Below are 16,591 nucleotides of genomic sequence, written 5' to 3'. Positions count from 1 at the left end.
TAAAAGCAATTGAAAAATGCTTTCAAAAAGTGAGGTTTCTTGGCACACTAGTGCAATGAACAAATTCGCCAATGAAAATAAAAAGTGTACAGTTTTTATTTATGGATATTTTTGTGTACTTGCATATTAGGGCAGAAATGTTTTATTTTGACTCTGAAGCTACGAATGACCCTGATTTAACGAATAAAATTGACGATCTTGAAGATTTCGTTAGATGCGGTTTTTATTTCAATTGAAAGTTTGGCTGCAACAGGGAGCAATGAGATTGGGAGTTTTATTTTGATGAGCCTTGTACTCACTAAAGTTGGAAATTTATTTAAGAAAAATTGCAGTTACGTATTTCTCTAAAAAAATAAAAGTGGAGGGGGGGATGTAAGGCGGATTTTTCAAGATAAGATACGATAGACTTAGATTTGACAGAAGTAAGATTGAAAAATTGTAAGCAAAAATAAGAGAAATGCGTTTTTCTTTTTCGTACAAGCTAAACTAGAACAAAAAGAAAGTTAAGTTTTTAAAATAAATAAATAAGTAAAGTAAATAAATGAAGTAAATAAATAAATAAAATGATAAAATAAATAAATAAAATAAATAAAAGAAATAAATAAATAAAAGAAATAAATGAAATAAATAAATAAATAAATAAAATAAATAAATAAAATAAATAAATAAATAAATAAATAAATAAATAAATAAAATAAATAAATAAATAAATAAATAAATAAAATAAATAAATAAAAATGAATAAAAAGCAAATTAACGATAAAAAATAAGACAATGAATTAAGAAAAATTAAATAGTAAATGGAATAACTCTTGTATTGTCCTTGTTTTTGTCCATAAGATAAGCAATTACGTAAAAAAAAAGATAAAAATTGCAATAGAAACATTATTTTATCATAGTTATTTATCTTTTTGTTCTAGTTCTTTGAATAAAAAGAGGAAGCCTTTGCAAAAAAAGTTTAGACTGTCAGTGCTGTTTGCTTTTGTAATTCTCATAAAAAATAAGTATGTATATATATATATATATATGATTGGCAATGTTGTTTACTTTTGTAATTATCATTTAAGCTTATTAGTTGATAGAAAGTGTTTTTTTGTTGTTGTTTTTTCTTGATTTAAATTCGCAGAGTAAAAAAAAACAAAAAAAAAACTGTAAATAAATAAAGTTGTACAGAAAAAAGTTCAAAATTGTCATTCATTAACTATAAAAAAAGAGAAGTACTATATTACAAATGGACTTTCGCGTGCTCAACTCAAGGTTAATACCGAAACATAATGAATGAAATACGATTACACTTTATCCCTCATTTTATTATTATTTATTTTTTGTTCAACTGATTTCGGCATTCCACAATCGCATGCAACCCACTCTGTTCCCTCGTTCACACTTCCGATGGGGCAAATCATTTCCTGCAATGTTTTGGCAAGCGGGCGGGCGAGTAAAAATCGGGGCAAAGCTTCGGATTTCTTCTGTTGGCGTCCGTGACGTAATACACTCGGCGAATACCTATCGTCTGCCCTTATATGGTGGGCGAGCGTAGGATGCGCGCGCATCGCTGCGTCAAATGCTCTGACACACACCGACTTGATCGTCTGCTGCTCGTGGCTTTGCCAACAGAACCTCACGCTTTGGTCTTTTTTCTCACTGTTTGTGTGCAATAAGGACTAAAATTTGGGATTTCGTACGCCACCGCCAATTATCGGTAAGTTACATTCACTTTTCATTGATTTTAATATCATTTCATGTTTCCTAACTTGTAATCAATTGTTACAAGGGGTTATATATTGGTGATCTTTCGGCCGATCGAAGCCGATGCCTTTTGCCCTTAATCTATACCGCATCTTTGTCTGAACTTCGTGGGCGATGCCTCATCATCTATTTCATCCTCATCTCATCTGGGATGAGGAGGATTAGTGACAGCTCTTAAAACTTTAACTTTAATCTTCGATTTTAATTCCGAATTTTTTTCGAAAGCGCTGAATTAAATATTAATCGATACATCAGTGATTTGATATTCATCGACCGGTCAAAGTTTTGTCCGTTTTTTTTTTCTTTCCTTTAAAAATTTTTTTTTACTAACTTGTTGACAGTAGTGTTTTCGAAATCAAAACATTGCTGTCAGTTTTAATGGACATTAATTTTAATAATAGCATACAAGTATATAATTTGCTTTGTTGTATTTGTTTAGTGACATTTCATTGAATAATTTATTTATGACTGACATTTTATAAACATATTCGCTGTCATTAACAGCGTAAGCAGATTAATACTAAAACTTAAAATCGTTGTTTATAATGAACTTTGACATTTATCTTATGTTTTCCTTTTTATTGTTTTTATTTAAAATCGTTATTGCATGGATATATCTCGATTTATTAGTTTAGAGTTAGTCAGTCGCTTTATTTATTTATTCTCTCTTTTTTTTTTTTTTTTTTTTTTTTTTTAACGTTTTGTGATCAAAATAAAAAAATTAAAAAAAAATTTTTTTGTTTTGTTTTTGCATTTTAAGTATTATTAACTTTAGACACTTTCACAAGATATGCAAATTTATTAGTAATCGATTTAGTCGATTTTGCTTCCCCTCTTTTTAATAAATTAGTAGATTTAGTATCACTTATCAAAATATTTTCAACTTTTCTAAGTCCGTTTTTTCGAGATTTAATAATTTATTGGAGGTAGTTTTTTGTTTATTTTTTAGTAAATTCGTAAAAATTTACTTGTTATTATTTTTTATTTATCTTAAAATGATTTTATTTAAGTTGATATTAGGAACAGTGGCGTTTCTTTAATTGGATTTTTGGAATGGCCAAACTGATCTGTGTGTCTTACTTGAATAATTATTCATATTTATGAATTGTGGTTTTCTAAATGATTTTAGTTCAATTATTAAGATTAGTCACATTTTTACTAAATGTTCCGCTGATATTATGCTTACATTTTATTGGCAGAACATCCCATAATGCAATGTTTTTAATTTCCAAATATTATTTCTATTTACTCTTAACCATGTTTAATATAAATATAAGCAATTATTATTAACTATTTATTTTCTATTATTTATATTATTAAAATTGTAATTTATAACAGTTTCTTAACAAATAGCAAAAACTTTGAATAAATATTTCAATAAAAGACCTAGTTCTGTTAATCACATTAATAATTATTTAGTTATAGTTTCCATGAATTGAGATATTTTTATTGATTTTGTATTCTAATGTTTTTTATATACTCAAAAATATTATAAATTGTGTGAACATGACATATTTTTAGAAAATGTTTAACTCAGGTGTATGTTTTATCTGTTTGGTATAATCAAAGCCTCAATGGAAAAATAAAATTTCATCGAATATAGTTTTAGAGAGAATATAGTAATAGAGAACATCTCTCTATTTTTTATTAATTTTATAAATCGTTTTTGCATTACTCTATGAAATTTGAATTAGTTTTAATCTTAAAGAATATGACACAAGATTTATATTTTACTTACTTCAAAAAAGACTTCGTATTTCATGATTATTTATCCTGATTCTGTTACAACCTAATCTTAAAATACAGGCAACATTTCCTACAAAGGAAAATTTAGATTCGAAATCTTTTAGTCAAAATGAACTTGTTGATCACGTTTTATTCAAAAATAGAATAAAAATTAATAATTTGAAAACGATTCTATTAAATAGTTATTTTTGAAATCGTTCTCTTAAAAGATCGTTTGCTTCTTTTCTTTTTATTTGTTAAACCGTTCGTTCAAAATAAGTGTTCTTATTTTTTTATATATGAAATCGTTTGCTAAAAAGATTGAGTTATTTTTCTTAGTTTTACGATATTATTCTAAAATAAAATAAATCACTTTTTGAGTAACAATTATTTGACAGCAATATATCAAATGTTGAGCATAATTTGACATATTTTCCAATAAAAGCATAATTGCAGGCGCAGTTATTTGAATAAAAATAAACTGCAATTTACTGATTTTTAGATAAATCACGCGTGAGAATTTAGTTCGACTAAGGAAGAATTCTCCAAGGAACAATTTCATTGCTCAGCCTCGTCAGATTTCTCTTATATCAATAAATATCATTCCCGCAGTTTTGTTTACTTTTCGATTAAGTACTTAGATGAAAAGAATAGAGAAAAAAATCTTCATCGTTTTCGACGCCTTATTTCCTTTCAATTAATTTGCTCGCCACGTTCTACAACTTCCCTTTGATAATTCATTCTGCGTTGATCCAGGAATTTCGATAATATTTTTCTTGATTGCTGAACTATCTTCACTTGTTGAAGTAGAGGAATTCACAGAAGGAAAGGATAAGTTATCTAATTGAAAGAATCGAAACAAAGGTTGACCGGAAACCGGATGAATGTCAACTGCAGAACTAGATGATGGCAGGCGTAATTACTTTCTCTTTCAAGTGCAGCCAGGAAATACGTTGATTTTCCTTTCTAAAAAAATAAAGGAAAAAAAATGAAAGGAAAATCCGGTGTTTATTAGTAAACACGCATTTAATTTGTATGATTTCAGTTTTTGAGGTTTTGTTTCATAGAATGGTAAATATTTGCAAGCACTAATTCATTTGAAATTTCTTTTCTTGATAATGTGGTATCTTGTCATGCTCTATTCTTTCTTCACGATCTACATTTAAACATAATGACTCGGCGAAATGAAATGGCTAATTCAATTAATGAAATTATTCCTGTCATTTCAATTAAAGAAATAAATTAAATATAAATCTTCCCTGTAATAAACACGCATTTAATTATATGACTAGTTTGATGTGGCATTTGAATTATAGATTACATTAAGAGTTAAATTAATTACATTAAGAGTACTCTAATTTTATTTCTGCATTTACGGTTTTCATTTTTAATAAATAAATCCTGTAATTTTAAACGACATTAATCTGTATGTTAAAGCTATATTTTTTCATTTATTTTGTTTATAGAAAAGGAGAAAATCGCTGGAAGAATGTTGTAACATTAAAGAGTTTTTTTATAATTAATTTTAATGTTAAACTTTTTTTTTCTGTACGCAAAAAAAAAAAAAAACTACGTTCTGTGCACAGAATATACAGAAGATCATAAACTGATTATAAAATTTTTTTAATTCTTTTTTATAATTAAATGCATTCAACATAGTTGTTTTAAAAATAAGTCCTCAACTGAACTTTTTACCTTATTTTGTTTATTTTTTTGAAAACAAAAATACAGAATTTTGATATTTGTAATTAAGTTACTATATCTTTCCCGTGAATTACTTAAAAGAAAATCTACAATATTATAACAGTTTAGCATTAATTTTTTGCTTTTATAAGCATTCTATCTAGAAAACTGTCAAACCAACAAAATTATAGTTTATGAAGACCGTTAAGAAAAAAAGAAAGAAAAATCGAGTAAACTAATTGAGAATTTGGAAGCTAATAATCAATTTATGTTAGAAAAATGGAAAGTCGATTGCTTATATTATTTCATAAATTTAATTTATAAGTTATGGATCCAATCTATCTCTCAGGAACAAAATTATTAAATACGATCTTTCTTCCTACTTGTATTTTTTATGACGAGCAGAATCTTTTAAAAATGAGGGATTTTGCGTTTAAATGATCATCTGAAAATGTTTAAATAAATCTTTTTATAATTTTGATTTTTACGAAAAAAAGTTTTTTTTAAGCAGGGTACCTAGAAATGTAGTACTACCTTCTTTTCTATTTCTTCTTTATGATGAAATAGAAAATAAGGTTTGCAGGTTTCCATATTAAAAATAAATTATTTTCAAATTAAGTTTTTATAATTTTTAAAATAAAATTTTTCGAATATCACCAGCTCTGGGGAGCTGAGTAAATGCTTAATATGTCCCACCGATGATTTAAGTTATTAGATGATTTTTCTTTTATTTGAATTGCGTTTGCATCATGATTTTTCAAACTGGACTATGATCTATCTGTACAACCGAAGTATAAATTCATAATTTTATTTGAAATATAAATTCATCATTTTACTTCTAAGAGAGATCTTAACATCTTAAATCTAAACTAATCTAAAGATTAGTTTAGATTTAAGATGTCAGTCTTTTCAGATGGTAGTACACATGTTCCTTTGTAAAGTCATGTGACTGATACACTCTTTTTTTATATTTATGAATAACTACAGGTAATTTATGAAGTACTTGAATGACTTTTCATTTGACTAGATATTTTATTTGTATTAATTTTATTTTTTATTTGTATAATTTGTATTATTTATTTGTACAATTACTTTTTCTTCTACCATTACTCTAAAAGCTAAATGTAAGTACTTTTTACAGAGTATTTAAATGACTTTCCATTCATCTGAATATTTTATTGGTACTATAAGTATGTACTCTTTCTTCTACAAGTACATTTATTGCAAATTATAAATACTTTATATAAAGTAATAAAATGACTTTCCATTCATCTGGATATTTTTATTTATACTCAAAGTATTCTTTCTCCCTTTCTATTTTTATGAATACCTGCATATAATTATTTATAAAGTATTTGAATGACTTTTCATTTGCTTCGGTATTTTATTTGTACGATAAGTAAGTACTCTTCTACTAGTACATTGAAAGCAAATTGCAAGTACTTTTCATGAAGTCATTAAATGACTTTCCATGGTGGATATTACATCAGTACTATAAGTACTGTTTCTCCTACCTCCTACAAGTACATTTATAATAAATTATGAATAGCCTTTTATAAAGTAATTAAATTAATTTCCATTAATCTGGATATTTTATTCGAACGCGGTTTGCCTTAAGATTTTTTTTAAACTGAACTTCTTGTAATCTTTACAACTATACATATTCATTACATTAGCTGAATTAATTTAGTTTTGATTTAAAATTGCTATGTTTTCAGATGTGGAACTTATGTACCTTTGTTTACTAAAATCACGTGATTAAAATAGTTGAAAACAATTTCTACGTGTAACCAGAAGCTTATTGTGAAGTCTACACGTCCTGTGAGATGCATTTATAATTAATAACTCTGGAAAACAGCCATATTGCGAAATTTATTTTAACGTCTGACCTTAATTAGTTTTCCGTCGGAAAATCCTTTAAAGAGAAAAGAATCTTTGTTAAATCTATTGACTTTATGTCTGCACGACTTCATTTCGTCCTTAACGGGTCGTGACTGCATTTTTCGTTAAATCTCTCATCCTAGCAAATTGGGGTATTATGACTTAGTTCAACATTTTAGAATTTTTGAAACTAATCCATTTGGCATATATTTTGCACATTTAGTGTTGCAATTATTAGACAGAGACGATTTTGCTGTAAGGTAAGGTAGCATTTTCTAAGAACCAATAATCAGTAAACTTTCGGCTTATGGCATGTTTTTTATTTTCTCTTTCTTTCTTTTTTTTTAACTTCAGTTTTTTGCTAGTCCGGCATCGTGTCTGACTCATTTAAAGTACAAGTTGTTGTCGAGTAAGTTAAAATAAATAACTAAATATTAAAAATAAAATAAATTTTATCCTCCAATTTTTCCTATTTATAGAGTATATATATTTCTATTATAATAGTAAAATGATTTACCGTTTTTTCAATGAATTTCGGATGAATAGATAATAGTAAATATTCAGTTCGTTTTAAATTTATTCTTGATCTTCTATTATTAAGAGCGTATCAGTAAGAGTGCGTATTTATTACATTTTTCGTTCTTTAAACAATATTTGGCAAATCTTTTATAAAAAAAATATGATTCAGCTTATCTAAGAAGTCTATTTTTTTTAAATTAATTTATTTAACAAAAGAAGTAAAATTCTTAGAAAAATGGATAAAAAGTGGATTTGCAATAGTTAATATACAGTTAGTTTAAATATTACTCATAACCTTCTTTTAGTAGTTAAATAGTGTATCATTATTAGTGCATATTTATTAAATTTTTTTAAATCTTTAATATATCTTTTACAGAAAATCTGATTTAATTTATGTAAAAGTCATATTTTTTATTAATTTATCTAATAAAGTCTTATTTTTATTTTAATCTTGTCAACTCTATTCAATTGATTTAATAGCGTAATTTAATAAAAAGAATCTAATTACTAAATTATAAAAAGGTTAAATAAAGATAATAAATTTTGTTTCTCAATTCGAGAAATATATTTATTCTTTTTTAAGTAACGTGTAAGGTTATTGTGCTTTCACAAATATTACTCTTTTCGTGTATGCTGCTGCTTTTTAAAAGATTTTTTTAAAAATAAAAGAAAGACTAGTATTGAATCTGTTTTATAAGCACGCAAAGTGTTTTTGGATTTAGTTATCTTCTAATTGAGACGAAATCCTAATTTTTTTTTCCGCCTGACTGAACGTCTTTTCATGTGGGTTTTTATGTTATTAGTTCCAACTGATCTAATTTAAATAAACTCTGACGTCAAATTTTGCATTTTAGAAAATAGCAACAGAAATGAAATTCTGGCATTCTAAAAAATTACCTTATAACTAACTCTCATATGTACTTAACAATTTATTTATTTGTAGTAATTTCGAAGCTTGAAGTTTTTAATTACACATGGAAAATAAGCTTTCTTAGTAATCGGTATTAGAACGATTTATATTACGATTCAGAAATAATCGATTTACATGAGTATGCTGATTTAGAAGAAACAAAAATCGTTTTAAAAAGTTACGAACACGGCTTCTAATGAATAAATCAATTCTCAAATGGAAATAAATTCATAGAAATCGTTTTCTTTCTTGACCCCGAATAAAAAATTGTCGTTGAACAAATCAGGTAAGTTTTTTGAAGAGTAATGCTTAGAAGTTTTACTTTTGCATTATTTTCCGATCACTGTAAAAAAAATCTCATTAATGTGCGATGTGATGATATTTTTTCCACTCTTTGATATCAAAATAATTGAGGCCTTTGCTATCTTCTATTTTTATTTGAATCAAATTAGTTTTAGAAGGTATTGTAGTTTGAAGGAACATTACAATAAACAGTTAAAATTGCATTTTATATTATGCACCCAGGTAACGTAGCATTAGAATAATTCTATGTTTCATAGACAAAAGAAGTAAATTGGGATAGTTAAATTTGGGGAAATAAAAAGAAAGTTTTGACCTTGTTTGAGTATTTCGTGTGTAAATATAGCTAGAAACGATAATGAAGAATTAACACGCAAAACCCACTACTAGTATTTGATTTTTGCTCTTGGAAAGCTCCTGTAAATGTTTTTGTGAGTAATACAATGGCATTGACCGACTTTAGTAGAGCGGTTGTTTTTTAATAGTTGTAACTGTCCTCTGTCTGCGATAAATTGTGACCAATAAAACGTCAACGAAAGGAAGTATATAAAGTACTTTTAGTTGCACGATATATACGTTTTTTTGTTGTTGTTGTTATTTGAAATTGGAATTTGTTTATTCAAGATGTATTTTGTTTGCTACAAGAATTGCTATAAACAAGTGATGGGGAAAAACGCCATTATATATATTTTTTCTTGTTCCTGCAGTCCTTGGCCAAATTATTAGTCGCACTATAAGATTCTATGTAAAATCTTAGACAAGACATTGTAATTCAATGCTTTAAAAATAACTACAAATAAAAAGAATATGGAAAATTTTCTGAATAAAAACCCATTACATGTATGTTTAAATATAAAAGTATTGGATATAAACTCGTGCAAAACATGCAGTTATTAAAACACTACAGTGAATCTAATAATTTGGTCCATTTATTATAATATGCTAATATAATACCTGCTATAATAAATGTCATATATTCATGTAATATATCGCCTAATTTAGCCAATTAATACACGAACGTAAACAAGTTCAAACCAGTATCAGTCGCGAAAAAACAATAAAGCTGTATAGTATCACCTGATAGTTAAGATTTTACATAGAATCTTATAATGCGTCTAATAATTTGGCCAGGGACTGTAAATTACTATTATGCTCGCTAGTGGTTTATTATTATTGCTAAAAATTTTTAGTATTATTTCTTTAATTACTGTACTTTCTTTAAATCGCGGCCATTAAAATATCTTTGAATCGGAGTTGTGTTTAGAAATCTGATTTATAAATATAAAATTTCTATTATAACTGTTATCGTAATTTGCTTTTCCTAGATATATTTTGTCCTACCTGGCAGTAAACATGATTTTAATAACAAGATTTTCTTAATTTTCAAACCATTAATTATATTAAAGTTTTATAAAAAGTATTTTTGTTTAACCTTTTGACGCAGATGGTACACTGGTATCCCTTTTATATATTTTCTTTCTAATTACAAGCAAAAATATATTTTGGTATTTTATAATTGTAAAAACCTGTCTAATAGTTGCTAACCAAATCTGTTAGATTATCGGAATTATATTTGAAATAAAATATTATATTTGTAGAAAGTTGTATGGATTTTTTTCTCATTCATAATTAAAGCTTGTTTAATAATTTATTTTGTAAATTAAAGAAATTTCAGTGATGTATAACTATTTCTTTAGATAATAATAAGTGCAAATTTGAAAAACCAGTGCTTGGAAGTGAGCCATGTTTGGAAGATTTTACCTTTAGCGCAGAAATAGACACCGGTGATTTCATAACTATAAATTATTAAAATAATAAATATAATATTTTTCACTTATTTTGACCTAAATTAATACAAACTAATGAAAAAAGCATGAAAAATATGTTTTTTATAAAAATTCGGCATCAAAGGGCTGAAAAATGAAAATCGTAAAATAATAAAGATTGAAAATGACTCACATATATTTAGGTTTAAAGTTATCAAATGATATTGTAATGTATATTTCGTTCTTTATGTATGCAGCAAATGCAAGTGTTCTGCAACATTCTATTATTTTTTTAATATTTGGTAAAGTAAAATTAATTGTTCAAAAAGAATTAAGAATGTCATTCTACTTGAAACTAGAATGTATTGCGTTTTAAAGGAATTCCTTTAATTTCTCAACTGTATCCGGAATTTGTATAAAAATAACTGGAGGATATTTGTATAATTCTTGAAATCAGGATGTTCCGGGTTGACAGTTCCGGCCGGGGTTCTTGCTGAATATTATCTGGATACGGATTAAAATCTTGCCTTTTAAACACGGGAAGGACTGAACTTTTTCCTTCCTAGAACAATGAACAAAAATTCTTTTTATCGGTAAACATTTTTTTTAAAAATAAAGTAACATTAATGCATTTTTTTAAAATACATAATACTTTTTTACAAACTTACTAAATTAGACAAATAAAACTCTCATGAAAAAAAAATGCAAATTCGCTGCATGTAGAATCAGAATAGTTCGAGAATTTCTGACTTTTTTTTTTTAATAAAAAATATAAAATATTGTTGAATATGCAAGTTAAAGCAATACTTTAGTTGTACAAATTAATTAGTAAAATAACATACATCTGATAGACACCGATGGAGAAAAAAAGATCTTGGGAACGCGAACGTCTCTGGACTATTCTGGGCTGTAGTGCTATGAAGAAGAATAGTCATCATAGGTGATTTCAGCAATGAAATCGCATTGCATAAAAATGTACTTAACTCTTGTTTTCGGCGGAAAAAATTCTTTAGTCTTTGAAACTTAAAATTCTTTGTATTAATCTTAAAATTATAGAAATAAAAACTGCATAGTGGGCTATTGGCGACAGTCTGGGAAATATCCCTGAGGTTTAAAAATTTATTGAAAAATAATTTGTAATAAAATATTTCTTGGAATTCAAGAGCAAGAAAATATGTAATAAAAATAACTATTTAAATATTTTCAATTTATGTAAATAATGATTATAGTGGTTTTTATTTGTTGAAAGATTTAATAGAAAACTGCTATTTCTATCTAATCAGAAGACTTGAGTTTTGTTAGTTTAAAAATCTCCTTTTAATTTATTCGCCATTAACCACCAAATTTATGTTAACAGCAATCAATTCACTTTATTTATTGTAATTGATGTTACTTTTAACTTTTTGCAATTTCTATTCCACGCTTGCAAATAAATATTTATGGGAACTTCTCCTTTTAAAAAAAAATTGAGAGAAGCAAATTTGCCATTTAGAAAAGCAACTAGATTAAATAGCGAAAATTTTCCGGTCAAACAAATATGATGGCATTTTATTCTCAAATTTGCACTTTTTACTACTTGCATTTTTTATAATTTGTATATTATAAATCTGCAAATACACATGGAGATTAATCCTCTATCCGTCATTTCTCCTTCGAATAAACTAGAAGAGAAAAAGATTAAATTGCGAAAAAATTAGGTCAAACGCCTGAATAGTTTTTTATTCTCAGAATAGCACTCTTAGTTATCTTTATTATTTGAAATTAACACAAACATTTATTTAAATAATCTGTTAGATTATCGGAATTATATTTGTACTAAAATATAAATTGAAAAATAAGTAGCATAAAAAAATAATTATTTTTTCATTTATGTTCAAAAATGTATCTATAACTGATTTTGCAAATTAAAGAGACTTCAATGATGTATAACTATTTCGCTTAGATCTAAATAACTGCAAATAAGTGCAAATGTGAAAAATTATTGCTTGTTTGAGCCATGTTTAGAAAATTGAGTCATGTTTAGAAAATTTTACCTTTAAGACACTGGTGTCTTTTTGGAAGAAGATTTTACCCTTGACATAGAAAAATACATGTTTCGTGCTGTATCTTATATCCATAAAATACTGAAGAGCCAAAAAAAAAACTGGTATACCTGCCTAATCTCTTCAGTGTATTTTCCACATATTTCGACATGAATTATTACAAAATAATGAAAGAAGTTTAAAAAATTTTTTTCATAAAAATTCTGCGTCAAATGATTAGTTATAAAAAACAGCTAATAGTTACTAAAAAAATATGTTAGATGATCGGAATTTTATTTGTACTAAAATATAAAAGCTAGAAAAAAAAGTAATTTGAAAAGAAAATTTTTTTTCATTCATTATCTAAACTATCAATTATTGATGTTGTAAATTAAAGAAATTTCAATGATTAATAACTGCAAATAGGTAAAAAAGTTTTTTTTGGAAGATTTTACTTTTAACGCAGAAAAAGACACCGGTGTTTCACGCTGTATTTCATAACCATAAATTATTATAGTGCTATAGATAATATTTTGCATTTATTTTTTATCTAAATTAATACAAAATGAGGAAAAAAAGCGTGCGTCTAAGTGTTAAATGAAGAGATAAAAGCTTAGAAAACTTGATTACATATTGTTTGACTATGAAGTTTTTCTACCAATCTTTTTCTACTCTAAATCAATCTAATGTTTCTTTTAGCAAATTTAAACAATGAGGATGACTTAATTAATCCATTTTGGTTAAAGGGGTGTGGTGCTGTATAGAAAATAACTGACGAGTGAAGTATATCAGGTATCTAATGAGTGTATGGTGCATTATCACTGATTCTAGACACGCGTCTGTAAATTGTTAAATTCTTCACGCCAAAGGAACTCGCCAATTTTTTCTCGGATTAAGCATAACTGAACAATAGTAGCTGTGTACGTTCTGTGAAGGATTCATCAGTTTCTGACAATACAAGAAGATGATTTTACTGTCTGGGGTGGACTGTCCTCTGTCCATGTTACCTGCTGATCACTCATGCATGCAGCATTTTGATCTTGTCTCTGAAGAGTCCAAACTTAAACAGGTGTTTGGAAGATTTTTTTTCTTTCTTCTTTTGCTTTGAAATGGAACAAACTTCTTTTTTTTCTTCTTTGGAAAGAGAATAAATTATTCGTTTCATGTGAATATACTACTTAAAAAAGTGGTTTTACATTCATGTTTTTTTCGAGTAATAATTTTTTTTCTCCCTTTAAAATTGAATGAAAGTTTTTAAAATCTTCAAGGTTATGTTAGTGGCTTTGAATCTACGCTCATTTTCTTGGAAAAAGGAATCTGGTGTCTCTGTCTGGGAATTATTGTTGAGATAATAAATCTATGATTTTAAAATCTTCCTTTTTAATTTATTTTTGAAGTAATTATTAATAATTTAAGTAAGAGATGTGCTTTAATCAGGGATTGCAAGTTTCTTCCACATTGGAAAGAAAAAAAAAACATGGTAAAACCGCTCCGGAAGATAATGATTTCTTCCAAAGTGAAGAAAATGGAAGAAACTGTTTTTCAAAAAAATTTATCTAACATTAACAGTTTTTTTAAGCAATTTATAATTGCAATCTCGTTTAAATAGTAGTATCAATCTTCAAGTTATTTAATATATCGTTTTTAAATAATGCGAAAAATACAAAGAAAAAAATTGGAAAAAAATGTTAAGAACATCCTAAAATAATAACTAACTTTAGTTTTTTTTAGTAATCTTATAATTACATAAAGAACTGCTAAAGTGACAAAATCGCATATTAGTAACACTACTAAATTAACAATCCACACATTAAACATATACGCTTCTTTAAAAAAAAAATAATAATAAAATAAAAACATCAAATTTACCATTACAAATAGCACGCTAATTCTTATAATCGAAAACTGTTAACCCTTTGACTCAGAATTTTTATTAAACTTATTTTTCCCACTTTTTTCAATATTTTGTATTTATTTAGCTAAAAATACATGAAAACTTATATATTTAGCATTTTAATAATTTATAGTTTTGAAATACTGCATGAAACACCGGTGTCAGGTGTCTTTTTCTGCGTTAAGGGTAAATTCTTTCCAACTCTGTTCACTTCCAAGCAAAATTTTTTTTTCAAATTTGCGCTTATCATTTGCAGTTATTGTTCTCTAAGAGCAACAGTTATTCATCATGGAATTTCGATTTGCAAAATTAATTCATGATAAATTTTAGAAGATAACAAAAAATTTAAACTACTTTTTAAGATTTTAGATTTTAGTACAAATACAATTGCGACAATCAAACAGAATTTTTTTTGTAACTATTCGACTGCTGTTTTATAATTAAAAAATACCAATATATATTTTTACTTGAATCGTATCAGAAAAATAATTATGAAAGGGACACCGGTGTCTCATCTGCGTCAAAACTTAAGTATGAATACTTGAATTGATTCCTCTTCAATAATATGGTATATAATTTTTTAAAATTTTGTATGAAACTGTAATAATATGAAGATCTTTTTTTTCTTCAAAAAAGTAAATGTGAAAAAAAAAATTCTACATCAATATTAGAGCAGCATTGTTGTTTGTTGATTTTTTGTTTCCTTTAAAAATTGATCTTATTTAATGCGTTTATTCTTTTTTTTTTTTTTTTTTGCATAGTTTTAAAATATTTTGTATTATTTTTATAATACTATTAATAGCACAGTTTTCTTTTAAAACTTCAGTAGAGCCCTCTTAAAAAATTGTTTTTCTTTCCTTTAAAAACTTCTCTTATTTCATGTCTATACTTTCTTTGCCTAGCCTCGAAATCTATCACGAACCCACTATGCTCCCAGAATGTTAATGCTAATATTAAATGAAATAGTGATGACTCCACCAAACATCTGCTTTTAATTCAAATTCACCTTGAATTTTTAAAGTTCCTCTTCTTGTTTATGTATTATAATTACCTTGATTCCTATTCGCATCGTTTAATGAAAGTTCATTTTTATGAAACAGCTTTTATGATTTACTATGTCTTCAATCAAATTAGTAGTCCTTTCTTTGAAATTAAATCTTTTGCTATAGGTGAATAGATATTTTTAAATCAAACTCATATCTTTTTATTTTATTTTTGATAACTAGAAATTCTTGTCTGATTCTATATTAAACCACGCTAACTGCGTTCGCTCTTCCAAGGAGTACAAATGAGTTAGCGCTTCCAAGTGTTGAGTACAAATGGGTTTGCACTTCCAAGTGTTGAGTACAAATGGGTTAGCGCTTCCAAGTGTTGAGTACAAATGGGTTAGCACTTCCAAGTGTTGAGTACAAATGGGTTAGCTCTTCCAAGTGTTGAGTACAAATGGGTTAGCGCTTCCAAGTGTTGAGTTATGATGCCGTAGAGAAACAAGTATTGCTTTAATTAAAACTAGACACTTTTCATTTGTCTATACATGAGTAGGCAATTTTAGTATTTCTAAGTTGAATTGAAATATTTCTGGCGTGGTATTGTCTAAATTTAAATTATAACCTAGGATTAAATCAATGCTGTTCCTTCTGTGTTCGTGTTCCTCTCCCAAGTTGAACTTTAGCCGCCATCTTGAATTTACTAAAAGAGAGAGGGACGTCAAAATAGAGAAAACTTAAAGCCCTTTGACTCAAATATGGTAATGTTGTTCCTTTTGCGCGTTATTTTTTTTTTTTTTTTGGTGCATAATTATTAAATATATATATTTTGTTATTTTTAAATTATAAAAAACAGCATAATAGTTACTAAAAATCTGTTTGATTATCGGAATTATATTTGTACTAAAATATGAAATATAAAAGAAGTAGTTTTAAAAATTTTCTTTTTCATTCATATTAAAAAAATTATGAATCTAGTCATTCCAATTTCTTACGATAGAAAAAACAGCCAGACAAAATAATTGAACCACATTCCACGGTTCATTTGATAAAATACATCTAAGCCGTAACCTGACTCCAATGCCCATTACCTAACGAAAAGCCTAGCTCTAATATCCAGTTAAATTTCTTTTTTACGGTTTTGAAACTATGCTTGT

The 16,591-nt window shown here is 26.6% G+C and overlaps 1 protein-coding gene across 13 annotated transcripts in view; it reads left to right on the top strand.

Annotated features, from left to right (window-relative positions):
* The first annotated feature begins 1,335 nt into the window (after nucleotides 1-1,335).
* Nucleotides 1,336-16,591, top strand: part of LOC107453494 (uncharacterized) — a 115,143-nt gene continuing 99,887 nt past the window's right edge. For 12 of the 13 annotated variants that reach the window (XM_071188441.2, XM_043047111.3, XM_043047110.3 and 9 more), the window contains exon 1: nucleotides 1,336-1,702. The gene's annotated coding sequence lies outside the window, so the exon portion shown is untranslated. Of the gene's footprint in view, nucleotides 1,703-6,303; nucleotides 6,348-16,591 lie in introns of those variants that run through there. The other variant, XM_071188437.2, reaches the window with a different exon arrangement.

The sequence above is a fragment of the Parasteatoda tepidariorum genome, chromosome 12, assembly GCF_982258835.1.
Source record: "Parasteatoda tepidariorum strain Cologne lab strain chromosome 12, Ptep-v5.0, whole genome shotgun sequence".
NCBI lineage: Eukaryota > Metazoa > Arthropoda > Arachnida > Araneae > Theridiidae > Parasteatoda > Parasteatoda tepidariorum.
The sequence above is the reverse complement of the archived record's forward strand: the minus strand, read 5'-3'. Positions and strand labels throughout refer to the sequence as shown.